Source organism: Sminthopsis crassicaudata, chromosome 1 (genome assembly GCF_048593235.1).
Source record: "Sminthopsis crassicaudata isolate SCR6 chromosome 1, ASM4859323v1, whole genome shotgun sequence".
NCBI classification, from domain to species: Eukaryota; Metazoa; Chordata; class Mammalia; order Dasyuromorphia; family Dasyuridae; genus Sminthopsis; species Sminthopsis crassicaudata.
The window spans coordinates 353,889,697-353,903,675 of NC_133617.1; the positions used below are offsets into that span (position 1 = coordinate 353,889,697).

Consider the following 13,979-nt stretch of genomic DNA (forward strand, 5'->3'; position numbering starts at 1 on the left):
TCCATAATATTCATATGCCACAATTTATTTAGCCATTCTCCAATTGATGGGCATCCACATAGTTTCCCATTTCTGGCTACTACAAAGAGGGCTGCCACAAACATTCTTGCTCATACAGGTTCCTTTCCCTTTTTTAAGATCTCTTTGGGATATAAGCCCAGTAGTAACACTGCTGGGTCAAAGGGTATGCACAGTTTGATAACTTTTTGAGCATAGTTCCAAATTGCTCTCCAGAATGGTGGATGTATTCACAATTCCACCAATAATGTATCAATGTCCCTGTTTTCCCACATCCCCTCCAACATTCTGCAAATGCCTCTTTCTTAATAAGTATTTATATTTTTTCATTTATGGCTAAACTCAGATTTGCAGTGTAGGTCATCTTCATACTAAACCCCATTTACTTTGTTACAGATTATCCATTCTCTCTTGCTTTTTCTGGTGGGTGCTGGAAAGTCTTTTGTTATTTGAATTTCCTTTCCTTGTTATTTGAAGGAGAGGATGAAGGAGAGTTAGCTTGACATAAGCCTCAGATTGTATTATTCCATTAATTAGTTCATGTTGTGAAAATCAGTTCAGTTCTAAATCTAAATCAATAATAAAGCTAAAAAGGGAATACTAAATTAAGAATCCATAATTCTCTTGAAACTTCAGAGAACTTAAGACTTGGCCTTAAATCTACATTTATCATAAAGGATTGTTTGAATTTGTAAGTTTCTCAACATTTTCTACTCAAGATTCCAATTTCTTTAGGAGGATTAAATGCTATTGAGGGTTCAATCCTATTCATAAAAACATGTAAAGGAGTATAGAGTAACTCTTCAGGTGTAATGTTTAGACAAATGAATTTATTTATAAAAAGATGACTTTACTTCAATTACATAAAAGATTTGGGAGGATATTTATGTACTTAATTACAGAACAATACATATCAAATAAGTTGTTTATACATGTTTGTACCACAGGACACACAGCACAAACATGTTATTTCTACATTAGTAATAAATTTGAATAAAATTGACTTTTTTGTTGATGTAATACAAAATATTCCATAAGTTACATCCTTTAAGAAATCTGATTGTAGTATAATTTTCTTCTCCATTCCACACTGGGTATGCTTCTTATTTAGTTTCAACATTCAATAGAATAACAGCTAGATTCCACAGATAGTTGTATCCAATCAGTCAATAGTAACAATTCTACCTCATAGACAGATTCAGGAATAATGAGAAGGGAAACATTCTTGATCAAAGGAACATAATGGGAAACCGAGCCAAAAGGATCCCACTTTAATATTCAGCCAAAGGTTAGCCTCCCAGCTTTTGCTCAGATATTTATAACTTATAATGATGCTGTTTGAGTAGTCTAGATTCCTGGTGGTCTAGAGGTTAGTGGCTATAAGAGAGTTGTTAAGAATTTCCTTTAAATCGGCTGCAAGTTTTAGGAGTGAAAGAATTCACTCATTCCGGAAATATTAGTTGCAAAATGAAAGTTTATTGTTAGAAATCAGTTTACCAAGAGACTGACTTCTATAATGGCAGATCTGTGGAAAATGGAGTTTTGCACTGAGAATGCTGTTGTCAGGGGCCAGAAGGTCCTGGCAGTAAAGGGAGCTGCCAAATCACATCTGCAAAAAATCTTCATTGATGGAAGCTTTTATATTGCGTGTCTTGGTTGGGGCTGGGACAGCCCATGCAGGTTAGAACCAGTGAGGGCTGGGGCAGTCCAAGGAAGTTAGACCTAGTGGGAGCTGGAACCGCCAAGCAGGTCCCCAGTGGGGGCTGGGACAGCCTGGATCTCCTATTGGAATTAACACTTCAAAGGGATGCTTTTGACCAGATTGTAATTGAATCAAAGGCTCTGGCATCCTGGAAAGATAACTTATCTGGGCAATGCCTCAGCCAAGGAGGGGCTGAAAATCTGAAAGGGATCACTGATCAAAAGAAAATACAGTTTCTTAAAGGGACCACAACCAGCTTCAATAACACTCCAGAAGTAATTTGTGACATTTTTCTGGAATGATGGATTACTGACTTAATGATCCATCAGACAATCATGCTGAATTCAAAACAATATCAGTAACAATCCCAAGAGATTTTGTTTCAAATAGCAAATTTCACTAATTAGAGTTGAGGACTAGACCCAGTTATTTTTATTCTAATGGAATGGCAATAAACAAAAATGTAACAGGACTCAAACAAATAAACAATTTGACATCTTTTACTTGTTTTTTCTTTTTATCATGTTTAAACTCATCCTGTTGTAAAGGTCAATCTTTAGAAATCAGTTCTATATACTATATACTATATACTAAACAAATTTGCAAATCCTCAGTGAATCCATTTTCTTTTTTTCTTTTCTTTTCTTTTTTTTGGGAGGGGTGTATTATTCTACAAGCTCTTTTCCTAGGGCTGATGACCTTGCCCAGAAAATAGCAAGCTTTTAAATTACAGGGAATCAACAGGGACTCTAGAGAAGGGGCTGAGCTAGTACTCTTGCCTACTTACCCCATCTATTCTTAGGGCTGTTGTGGTCTCTTTGATACCTTCCCATAAATAGGGGTGAACTGCTCTGAATAAGCAATCACTTATTTTCTGTCACCAATTTTAGGTTTAACATTATGACAGTAACTCCAAATAACTTGGTTAACAATCTTATACTTTTCATAAATGATAGCCAAACAGTCTTAGCTGTAATTTCCCTTAGCTACAAGCAAGGGTGTAAATACCCAGTCCCTTATATTGCATTAACATACCATTACAAAACAGGTTTAACAAGACTGATAAATACCATAACAGATTTTAAAGAGATTTTTCCATACTCTTTTAGTTTAGTTCATACTTTAAAAACATTCAGGTTACTAGATGATAAACCAAATCTGGGTTCTGCAATCTCGATCAGAACTCATTATCAGTTAGTATTTATTGAATCTCAATAATATAGTAATGGACTCAGTTGGTAAAATTTTCTTCTAAACAATTATAGTTCTCAGGAAGATTTAGGCTTCCCCTTCTTGCTCCCTTAAATAAGTTTCTCTTTTCAGAAATTTCCAAACTCTCAAATCCTCTGTCCACACCATCAGTACAAACTGATATGATTTTCTTTCTGCTTATGATAATCTTGCTAGAAATTTGGAATTTCATAATAGGTAGATTTTTTTTTTCTTCAGGAATTTTTCATTCCTTATATTCTCTTATATATCTTTAGAGATTATGCTCAGGTTTACTATTCTATAGCAAAGTGCCACATCTTCCCCTCAGGAGTTTCTAGTAGGTTAGAAGTTTGTTTTTTATTCCTTTTAATTAAAACCCTGGCTTGAATCTTTTGTTTTTAGATGTCAAATCACTGGTGTGAGGATTAGAAAATCCTATCCAAAAATGATTACTCAGAGATCACTCATAGAAAGCAGAATTATTCATTAGAATCTCAAGAAGTGGACCCCACCCTGGTCTGTGAGCCAGATTCACAGCAGGAGAGAGACACTCTCTTGAAAATGTTCACAGCTTTTATACATTTCAGACAAAGAACCTCCAAAATTCCACCCTCTATATCTTGTGATTGGTCATATAAGTCAGCATTCCCCTATTTGGTCAGTGGAATGTAGTAGAGAAGGTGATATACAGCCTCTTTGGCCATGTATATGTTTTTAATCTTTTCTTTGGACAATGGAATGCAGCCTAGGCCTTCACATAACTGGGGCCTATAGGCCTGATCTATGTTAGCTAACAGTCTCTGATCAATATGTGCTTAGTCTGTAAGTTCTTCACCTTTCCACACAATCCCCCCTGTCACTCATAAATATATGGGAAGCATAAATACTGGGAAGCAGTCCTCCTTTTGTAAAATCATTATTTCAATGGCATCCTCTGTCTGTAAGATTCTTGACAGAGTGATCTCCAAACTATTCTTGTTACCAATGTAATTATTCAGGGTAAACATAGTGACGACAGAATAATACCCTTGCTTGCAATGTCTATATCATAAAAGCTGTTTCCACCAACTACCATCAAACTAAGACCATCAGCTATTTGTGAAGGGAGATTTCCAAACTTGTACAGGCACAGGAACTATCCTGCAAATGCCCTTAGTACTTTATTTTACTGCTTGTCCCTTGTTATCAATTTGCGTACAACAGGTGGACAGGTTTTGTTTCTCACAGACCCCCTCCTTCCTCTGCTAACAGATAATCTAAAATTAATCTATGTTATAAAACAGCTTCCCTTGTGTGGGTGGCCTGATCAACTAATAGAGCAAGGGCTTGAGCAATTTGGTTAGTTATTACCTCAAGGACTGCCTGTAACCTAATCATCTGATTTAACACATATATCAGTGTTCCATACCTCCCCCACCCCCCAACTACCATCCTGGGCCCTTGTTGCCGGTCCGTATTCTTTTATAAGGCTGGGGTTAAGTGACTTGCCCAGGGTCATACAGCTAGGAAGTGTTAAGTGTCTGAGACCAGATGTGAACTCAGGTCCTCCTGAATTCAAGGCTGGTGCTCCACTGCGCCACCTAGCTGCCCCCGACATATTTTCTTAAAAACAAATCCTTGGTCTCAAACATTGGATCCAAGGAGGAATTTGAATCCCTTTTAGATAAGGATGACCTTACAAGAATTCATAAGGTGTTAATCCCACATCACTTCAGGGTTTTGTTCTAATTCTTAATAAGGCAAGGGGAAGGCACTTGGTCCAGGGCAATTGTGTCTGTAACTCTAATTTAGTCAGTTGCTATTTAATTTCCTTATCCATCCTTTCCATTTTACCTGATGAGGGCAGATGCCATGGGGTATATATGTCTCATGACATTTCTAAAGCTTGGGCCACCAATAGGAACATCTTAGCTGAGATATGGGTGTCTTGGTCCGAATCTATCTGCTCCACCATCCCATACCCCAGAATGCTATGCTCAAGGAGTACTTTTATGACTGCTGAGGCAGTTGCCCAGGCAAGGAGAAAGGCTTCCACCCATAAGGTCAGATGGTTCACTACAACCAGCAGATATTTGAGACACGCCACTGATGGCAGCTTGATAAAGTCCACCTGTATGCTTTGGAAAGATCTGATACCAGGGGGCCTTCCTCCTTTTTGGATTTGTCATTGGGCTGCCCTATTCATCCTCTGACAAACAGGATACCTGCTGACAAGTTGCCTGTTATTCTGTATAAGCCAGTGCTACAAATTTAGTCAGCACTGCATCACTCAGGTCTTAGACATCTCAATGACTGCCCTGATGTAAATATTCAAGTTCATGTTTCATACCTGTTGTGGCCAGTACCTCTCTGTCATCAGGGAGGAGCCAGTGCCCCTCTTTATCCTCCTGAGCACCAAGGCTTTGTATTTCCTGCTTGTCTTCTGGGGTAAGAGAAGGTGGAGGCATTGGAGGCCAGAAATGCCAGAATTAGCACCATCATTTCCTCTGTACTTACAGATTCCTCTTCTCCAGCCCATTTCGCCTCCTCATCTGCAAAGCAGTTTCCCCTTGTCTCAAATGAATGTCCTCCTTGGTGCCCCTGCACATGAATCACTGCAATATTCTTAGGTAACATAAGATTGATTAAAATTTCAGTGACCAATGCCCTGTGTGCCAATCCCTTACCTTTACCGTTTCCATTCTTCCCCTCAAGTAATTTACAATTTCTAATTTCTTTTTCCCTTTACTTATATAATAATCGAAAGATTTTATCTCACGTTTCACAAATTGCAGTTTGTCTTAAGAAATTCTCAGTCCCTATGCTCCTAAATAATTTAACAAACTGATAGTGACTTGGACAAGGTAACTCTTTTCCTCCCTGCCACAAGAGGATCATCTACATATTGTAAGACTTTTAACAGTAAGTAATTTATCTCAGAATGTTCACACAATTCTTACATACCCAAGTAGATGTTTCATAAGTTAAACATTATACCATTCATTTTGCTTTTAAAATACCCAATACACAGAAAAATCCCAAACTACATATTGCCATAACAAAAACATTTTTTTTTGTTTTCTTCACTTTTTTTAAATTAATTTTTATAATTATAACATTTTCTTTGACAGTACATATTCGTAGGTAAATTTTTTTTATCCCTTGTACTCCCTTCTGTTCCAAATTTTTCCCCTCCGTCCCTCCACCCCCTCCCCTAGATGGCAGGCATTCCCATACATATTAAATATCTTATAGTATATCCTAGGTACAATATATATGTGCAGAACTGAATTTTTTTGTTGTTGTTGTTGCAAAGGAAGGATTGTATTCGGAAGCTAAAAATAATCTGGGAAGAAAAACAAAACAAAACAAAACAGTGCTCACAGTTTATACTCATTTCCCAGTGTTCCTTTTCTGGATGTAGCTGATTCTGTCCATCATTGATCCATTGGAATTGGATTAGCTCTTCTCTATGTTGAAGATATCCACTTCCATCAGAATACATCCTCATACAGTATCAAACTGTGCATAACCTTTGATCCAGCAGTGTTTCTACTGGTCTTTATATCTCCAAGAGATCTTAAAGAAGGGAAAAAAAATCCGCATGCACAAAAAATGTAATGGCTAGAAACTGGAAATAGAATGGATAACCATCAATTGGAGAATGGCGGAATAAATTGTGGTTTATGAATGTTATGGAATATTATTGTTCTATAAGAAATGACCAGAAGGATGAATTCAGAAAGTCCTGGAGAGACGAACGTACATGAACTGATGTGAGTGAAATGAGCAGAACCAGGAGATCATTACACACTTCAACAATAATCCTGTATGATGATGCCTCTCCACTTAGGATGTAAGCTCCTTGCAAATATACATTATTTCATCATCTTCTGTGTGTGTTCTTAATAGCTATCACACAGTAGCTGAGACAGGTGGTTCAGTCATTCAGAACTTTTTGTGACCCTGAATAGGATTTTCTTGGCAAAGATGCTGAAGTGGTTTGCAGTTCATGTATCTCTGAGGCTGTATTTGAACACAGGTCTTGCTGGCTCCAAACCCAGTACTGGGTCCACTGTGCCATCTAGTTGTTTCCTATCTAGGCATTCAATAAATGTTTGATTGAAGATACTATCAGATTTGGTAATTAAGAGATCATTGATAACTACTGAGAAAGCAGTTTCATTTGATTGCTAAGCTTAGAATCTGAATGTAAAAATGAGTAGAGATGAAATTGAGGTGATGAGCCCATTGCAATAATTTGTAGAAGCTAATTTACATGTTTGTTTGGTTTTTTTGCTAATTTACTTTTAAAATAAAGAATATTTGGGGGGGGATTTCCATCAAATAACAAAGGCTAAGCCTTGGTATTACTATGTATTTTGATTTTCATTCTTCAAAGTGAATGAAAGTTAAAAAAAAAATTAAAACCTGTTTCCTTACTTTGGTACTTTGTGCTTTTGTGTACTTTTAATTTTGCATAGGGAAAAGCTATTAATATTTTTAGAAAGGAACTAGCCTTCTTGTCCAGTGTTGATTGGCAACTAGATTTATCAAGCCCTCCTCTTGTTGCTTATTCAGGGTATTATATAGACTTCTTTGTATTCTTTAGTAATATCATTTAATATAAAATATAAAAACCTTTTCATCTGAGTATTACAAGGACACATTTTCTAAACCCCTTTTTATCCTTAGATATCCTTTCTCTATATCTGCATTTATAGTTATGTATTAATGCATTTTCTGAACCGTGAATTTTTTCAAAATATTTTCAGTGTTTTGCATTGACCAGTCTTTGGCTTATTATATCAGCATCCTTTTATTAATTGTCCATAATATGCACTTACGTTTTAGTAAAACAACTCCACCTGCTAAATGTAATTATTCTTAGTATTTCTTTGTTTTGATTTCTTAAATTTGTTGTAGATACAATATTTGAAACCTTAGAAGCCCTGGTAAAATCTTTCTAGCTTTTATTTTCAGGGACATTGAGATCTAAATTTAAGAAATCCAGAATAGAAGACCCCAGTCATTCACCAAAAAACATTTGTTTTAGAAGACTGAATGAAATAATTTGAATAGATAATCATATTCAAAGAAATTTGTCTTTTTAATAAAATCTTTTTCTTTCCAAATGCACTGTGTAAAATGGACTAAATCTGTTGTATGTGGTGTTATAGAACTATTTTGCAAAGTTTAAATGTTTCTTGCATGATTAAATAGGCTTTCAATAAATCATTCTCATAATAATTGTTGTTCAGGAGAGTTCATTATTCAGTTTAGTCTTTTAAATTACTCTTCTTCTTTAAAGGGCTATTCTGATGTAATCTTTTCAGCTAAATCCATTTGCTATACTCTAGCTTGTAATTGCTTTAGATTTGAAGAATAAAATGAATGGCTTTATTATTAATCAGTAACAAATTTGTCTTAGTGTTTTTAACCTTAGAATGGCCTTCACTTATGAAATTGTTGAATGGCTTAGATAATAAAATGCTGAGTTCTTCAAGTGGAGAAAAACATCGGGCTATTCTTTTAAAGAGTTATCCAAAGAATTATTTGTTTATAAAATACATAATTTTTAACTATTAGCAAATTCAGTTACACAGTAGTTATGTAGTAGTTCAAATTTAACATTTGGAATATGTGTCCCTATAACTCAGATAAGCTCTTCTCCCTTTGATTTTTCCTTTAAACAACAACAATAACAACAACAACAAAAGCTTCAGAGTTATCCAAAAATAGATTGGGTTATTTTGGACACAGTTTTCTGTTACTACTAGTTTTCTCAGAAAGGCTGGATGACTACTTGTTTGGTGTGTTTTAGTAGGCATTTCTTTTAGAGCATGGACTAGAATAAATGGCTATGGGCAGAGTAAATTATAAAATTATAACGTAATTATCCACTAGATTCCTTTTAGAGCATGAATTTGACTAGATGAACATGATCAGAACAAATGTTTCTCTCAGGAGATAAAAATTATAATTATATATTGAAATCACAAGTATTGAGTTCTGCTGGGTTTTCTTCCTAACTGCAAACTTGGGCAAGTCACTTTATCTTTGTCAAACTCATTTGTAAGATAGGGCAAATAATATGTTATCTACCCTATATTTACTTTACAATGTTTTCAACATCAAATAAAATATGTATATTAAAGTAACTTAGAAATGTAACTAAGACCAGATCTTTGACACGTTTCAGTCTTGGAATCTTGATACTGAAAGACTTGCATTCACTTTATGACTTTGCTACAGTGAACAAATCATTTAACCACTCTCTATACTTTAGCTTTTCATTTGCAAAATGACAAGTTTGAATTAGGTAACTCTAAACTCCTTTACCATTCTAATTCTCTGATATCATTGATTTATTTGCCTCCTGTCTCAGGATCCCTGCTGCAGGCATTGTGATTTTGCTTTTGTTTAGCTCTCCATGAAATAAGGAAAGGAACCTCAGCTTTTGTGCAAGTCAAAGAATTTATCACCTAATGACTCATTCACTGTTTGTGAGTCTAGATCCTGAGTTCTTTACTTTTTCTGTATGAGGAATAGAGCTCTTGGGCAGTCTAGTGAAGCCTATAAATCCTTTCTCAGAATAATGGTGTATTGCTAATATTTATAGTCAAAAAAATGCTAGATTTCAGTTAGATCCAGAGATCTTAACTTTGTATGGGGGTTGCTGATTCTTCTACCATTCTGAAGCATTTGGATCTCTTCTCAGAATAATGCTCATTGTCTACACTTATAATTGAATGAAATGATGTTTTTCACTTAGAGGTTAGTGATAATAAAGATATATGTTTTTTCCCATTTAAATTCACAAAACCCCTGAAATATATGTGTGGACCCCAAGATTACTTTTTATCCCAGGATGAGGCATCAAAATTAAGAGCTGGTGTAGAAGTGCAACATGGATTAATATGCATTATTAGATGAAATAGATATTAAACCATATTGCACTGAGATATTGAAGGCTTCCATAATTTACTTCCTATTTACCCCCTATCTAGAGGCAGATCCTTAACTGAGTGTCTTCAGCACTGGACTTAATCAGCTGTGTGACCTGGACATGTCATTTAACCTTTGTTTGTCCCAGTTATCTCACTTATAAAATAAGGATTGTAATAGTGCTACCTTCCAAATTTCTGGTGAGATATGATACTTTTTTTTTTAATATTTTATTTATTTTTAGCTCTTGTACAAACAAAACTAATACAAACAAGATTATAAGGGAAGTAACAAATTGGGAAAACATTTTTACAGTTAAAGGTTCTGATAAAGGCCTCATCTCCAAAATATACAGAAAATTGACTCTAATTTATAAGAAATAAATCCATTCTCCAACTGATAAATGGTCAAAGGATATGAATAGACAATTTTCATATGATGAAATTGAAACTATTTCCACTCATATGAAAGTGTTCCAAATCACTACTGATCAGAGAAATGCCAATTAAGACAACTCTGAGAAGACACTACACACCTGTCAGACTGGCTAAGATGACAGGAACAAATAATGATGTATGTTGGAGGGGATATGGGAAAACTGGGACACTGATGCATTGTTGGTGGAGTTGTGAATCCAACTATTCTGGAGAGCAATCTGGAATTATGCCCAAAAAGTTATCAAAATGTGCATACCCTTTGATCCAGCAGTGCTACTACTGGGCTTATATCCCAAGGAAATACCAAAGAAGGGAAAGGGACCTGTATGTGCAAAAATGTTTGTGGCAGCCCTTTTTGTAGTGTCTAGAAACTGGAAAATGAATGGATGCCCAACAATTGGAGAATGGTTGGGTAAATTATGGTATATGAAGGTTATGGAATATTATTGCTCTGTAAGAAATGACCAGCAGGATGAATACAGAGAGGCTTGGAGAGAATTACATCAACTGATGCTGAGTGGAATGAGTAGAACTAGGAGATCATTATACACTTCAACAATGATGCTGTATGAAGATGTATTCTGATGGAAGTGGATATCTTCAACATAGAGAAGATTTAATCCAGTTCCAGTTGATCAATGATGGACAGAATCAGCTACACCCAGAGAAGGAACACTGGGAAATAAGTGTAAACTGTTTGCATTTTTTTGTTTTTCTTCCCAGGTTATTTTTACCTTTTGAATCCAATTCTTCTTTTGCAACAACAACAAAAAAAATTCAGTTCTGAACACATATATTATATCTAGGATATACTATAACATATTTAATATGTATGGGAATGCCTGCCTTCTAGGGTAGGGGGAGGAGGGAAGGAGGGGAAAATTCGGAACAGAAGGGAGTACAAGGGATAATGTTGTAAAAAATTACCTGTGCATATGTACTATCAAAACTGTTATAATTATAAAATTTATTTTAAAAAATTTTAATTTATTTTTGATATTTTTTTTGATTTTCAAATTTCCTATCTCCCTATCATGTCTCCCCCACTTGTTGAGAAGCAAGCAGTCTATCAATTATATATATAAAGTCATGGAAACCATATTACCATATTAGCCATGTTGCTCTCCACCTCCAAGAAAAGCAAAACAAAAAACAAAACAAAAAAAAAAAACCCAAAAAAAACAAAACTATAGAAAGTGAAAACCAATATTCTTCTCTCTTTGAATATGTAAAGCATTTTTCATCATTGGTGCTATGGTACTGTCTTGGATCATTGTTTTGGTCAGAGTAGCTAAGTCCTAGTTGGTCATTATTATAATATTGCTTTTAATGTGTATACTGTTCTGGTTCTGCTTACTTCATTCTGCATCAGTTCATGCAAATCTCAGGTTTTTCTAGAGTCGAACTGCATATCATTTCTTTGTCTTTTTTTTTTTTTCTTTTGATAGTACATGCAAATAAAATTTTCAACATTCAGCTTTGGAAAACCTTGTGTTCCAAATTTTTCTCCATTTTTTCTGCCTCCTCAAGACACTAAGCAATCTGATATAGGTTGAACAGGTACAATTTTTCTAAAAATATTTCCATATTCATCATGCTTTTCACATAAAATCAAATCAAAAGTGAAAAAAATACAAGAAAGAAAATAAGAAAACCAACAAAAAGGTGAAAATATCATGCTTTGATGCACATTCAGTCTCCATAGTCCTCTCTCTCTGCATGCACATGGCAGTTTCTTTCACAAGTCTATTGGAATTGCTCACCTCATTGTTGAGAAGAGCCAAGTCCATCACAATTTATCATCATCTAATCTTGTTGCTGTGTGCCACATTCTTTTAGTTCTACCAACTTCACTTAGCATTGGTTCATGTAATCTTCCCAGGCTTTTCTGAAATCAGCCTGCTCATTATTGTTCATAGGATAATAATATTCCATTACATTCATATACCATAACTTATTTAGCCATTCACCAACTGATGGGCTCAATTTCAAATGATGAAACTCAATTTCCAGTTCCTTGCCACTACAAAAAGGACTGCTACAAACATTTTTGCACATGTAGATCCTTTTCCCTCTTTTATGATCTTTTTGGGATACAGACCCAGTAGTTACTATGTCTTTAAGCATAGTGGTTTTCAATCACAATCGTATACCACAACTTGTTCAGTCATTCTTTATTTGATGGGCAATGAAATACAATTTGTTAAGCACCTAGGCACAGTTCATTGTAGTCTGTATTGTACAATTCTGTGTAAATACTCCTGTTCCTTTTCTCCCTCTCCCCTCTCCCAATTTAAGACATTTATCTTAAAAATTTTTAATTGAACAAAATAGAAAATAAGAAAAAATAATTGAAAAAGAAAGACAAAAAAGGAAAATCAGAACAAAACAAAACAAAGAAGTGTCATGTGCCCAGCAGAATATCAGGGAATATCCAAAATATATAACAATAAATTTCCATTTCAAGAAAGTGTATATAATAATAGAAAAGATCATATTCCTAAGTTTTCATCTTTTCTTTAATTCCTTATAGTTTATCCTTTTGTTCTATGTTGTGCACTTTTAATTTTCCTCCCCTTTAAGCACAGATGTGTGTATTATATATCTATATATCTATATAATATGTCTGTCTATACACACACATATATAATATATACTCACACCCTCCCACATTTGTACATATGTACATATCTTTATATACATATGTATACCAAATACATATATACCCATATATACTCACACATATGCAACATACATACATTTTTCCATTTGTAAACATACAACTAAAACTATTGATATGGCTGACACATAATGTTGGTTTCTCTATTGATTGAAATTTTAAGTTTGACTTTACCTAAAATCAATACTTATTTTTCCTAATAAATTCTACTCTGATCTTTGTTGTAGTATTTACTTCAGGAAGCTTACATACCTTTGTAAGAATACAGGACATCATAGTTTTACCTCAATAATTGACTAAAAAGAGATAAAGCACGTAGTGATAGATCTTTCTCAGTGTCATTTCTACTAATAAAACTTTTTTCTGATGTTGAGCCTTGCTCTGCTGCCAAGGACTGTGGTAGGGACAACTTAATTTTTTAGTTCTTCAGAAGCTGTGGCTGTGGACGAATCAAAGGCTGAATGAAGCTTGTGCAAGTGCATTGTAGCTTTCCTTTCCAGAAGGATTATTCCTTTGAACGGTGAATGACTGTTAGGGCAGGGTGGAATTGGTGTTGTGACCTGAAAAATCTATAGTATTTCTAGTAATGGTAGAAAGTTTCAAGAGAGGATTGATTTACACTCTGTGTTAGGGAAATTTTGCTTATAATTAGATATAATATTTATAAATGAAATAAATAATTAGAGCTGTCTAGCTAGAATGGGGTATTATGGTTAGAAAGTATTTAGTTTTCTAATTACTGGCACTCTTAAATAGAGGCTAGATGACTACTTTTTAATAGATGTTATAGGAGGGGGGACATTATATTGCAGTTGGACAAATTGGTTTCTGAGATGCCTTCTCAGGGATTCTTTGATCTTGGGTCAATTGTATTTCTTCTCTGGGCTTATGTTCCTTCCTCTATAAAATGAAGGCAGTTGAACTATATGATTTATAAGTCCTTTAATGTTGTTGTTGTTCATTGTTGTTCTTTTGTTTCAGTCATGGTCAGTTCTTTTTGGCC

General features: G+C 34.8%; 1 protein-coding gene across 7 annotated transcripts in view; it reads left to right on the top strand.

Moving 5' to 3' along the window:
- The window catches only part of KIAA1328 (KIAA1328 ortholog), a 525,281-nt gene that overhangs the window by 88,332 nt on the left and 422,970 nt on the right, over nt 1–13,979 (top strand). The gene's annotated exons all lie outside the window — the stretch shown is intronic.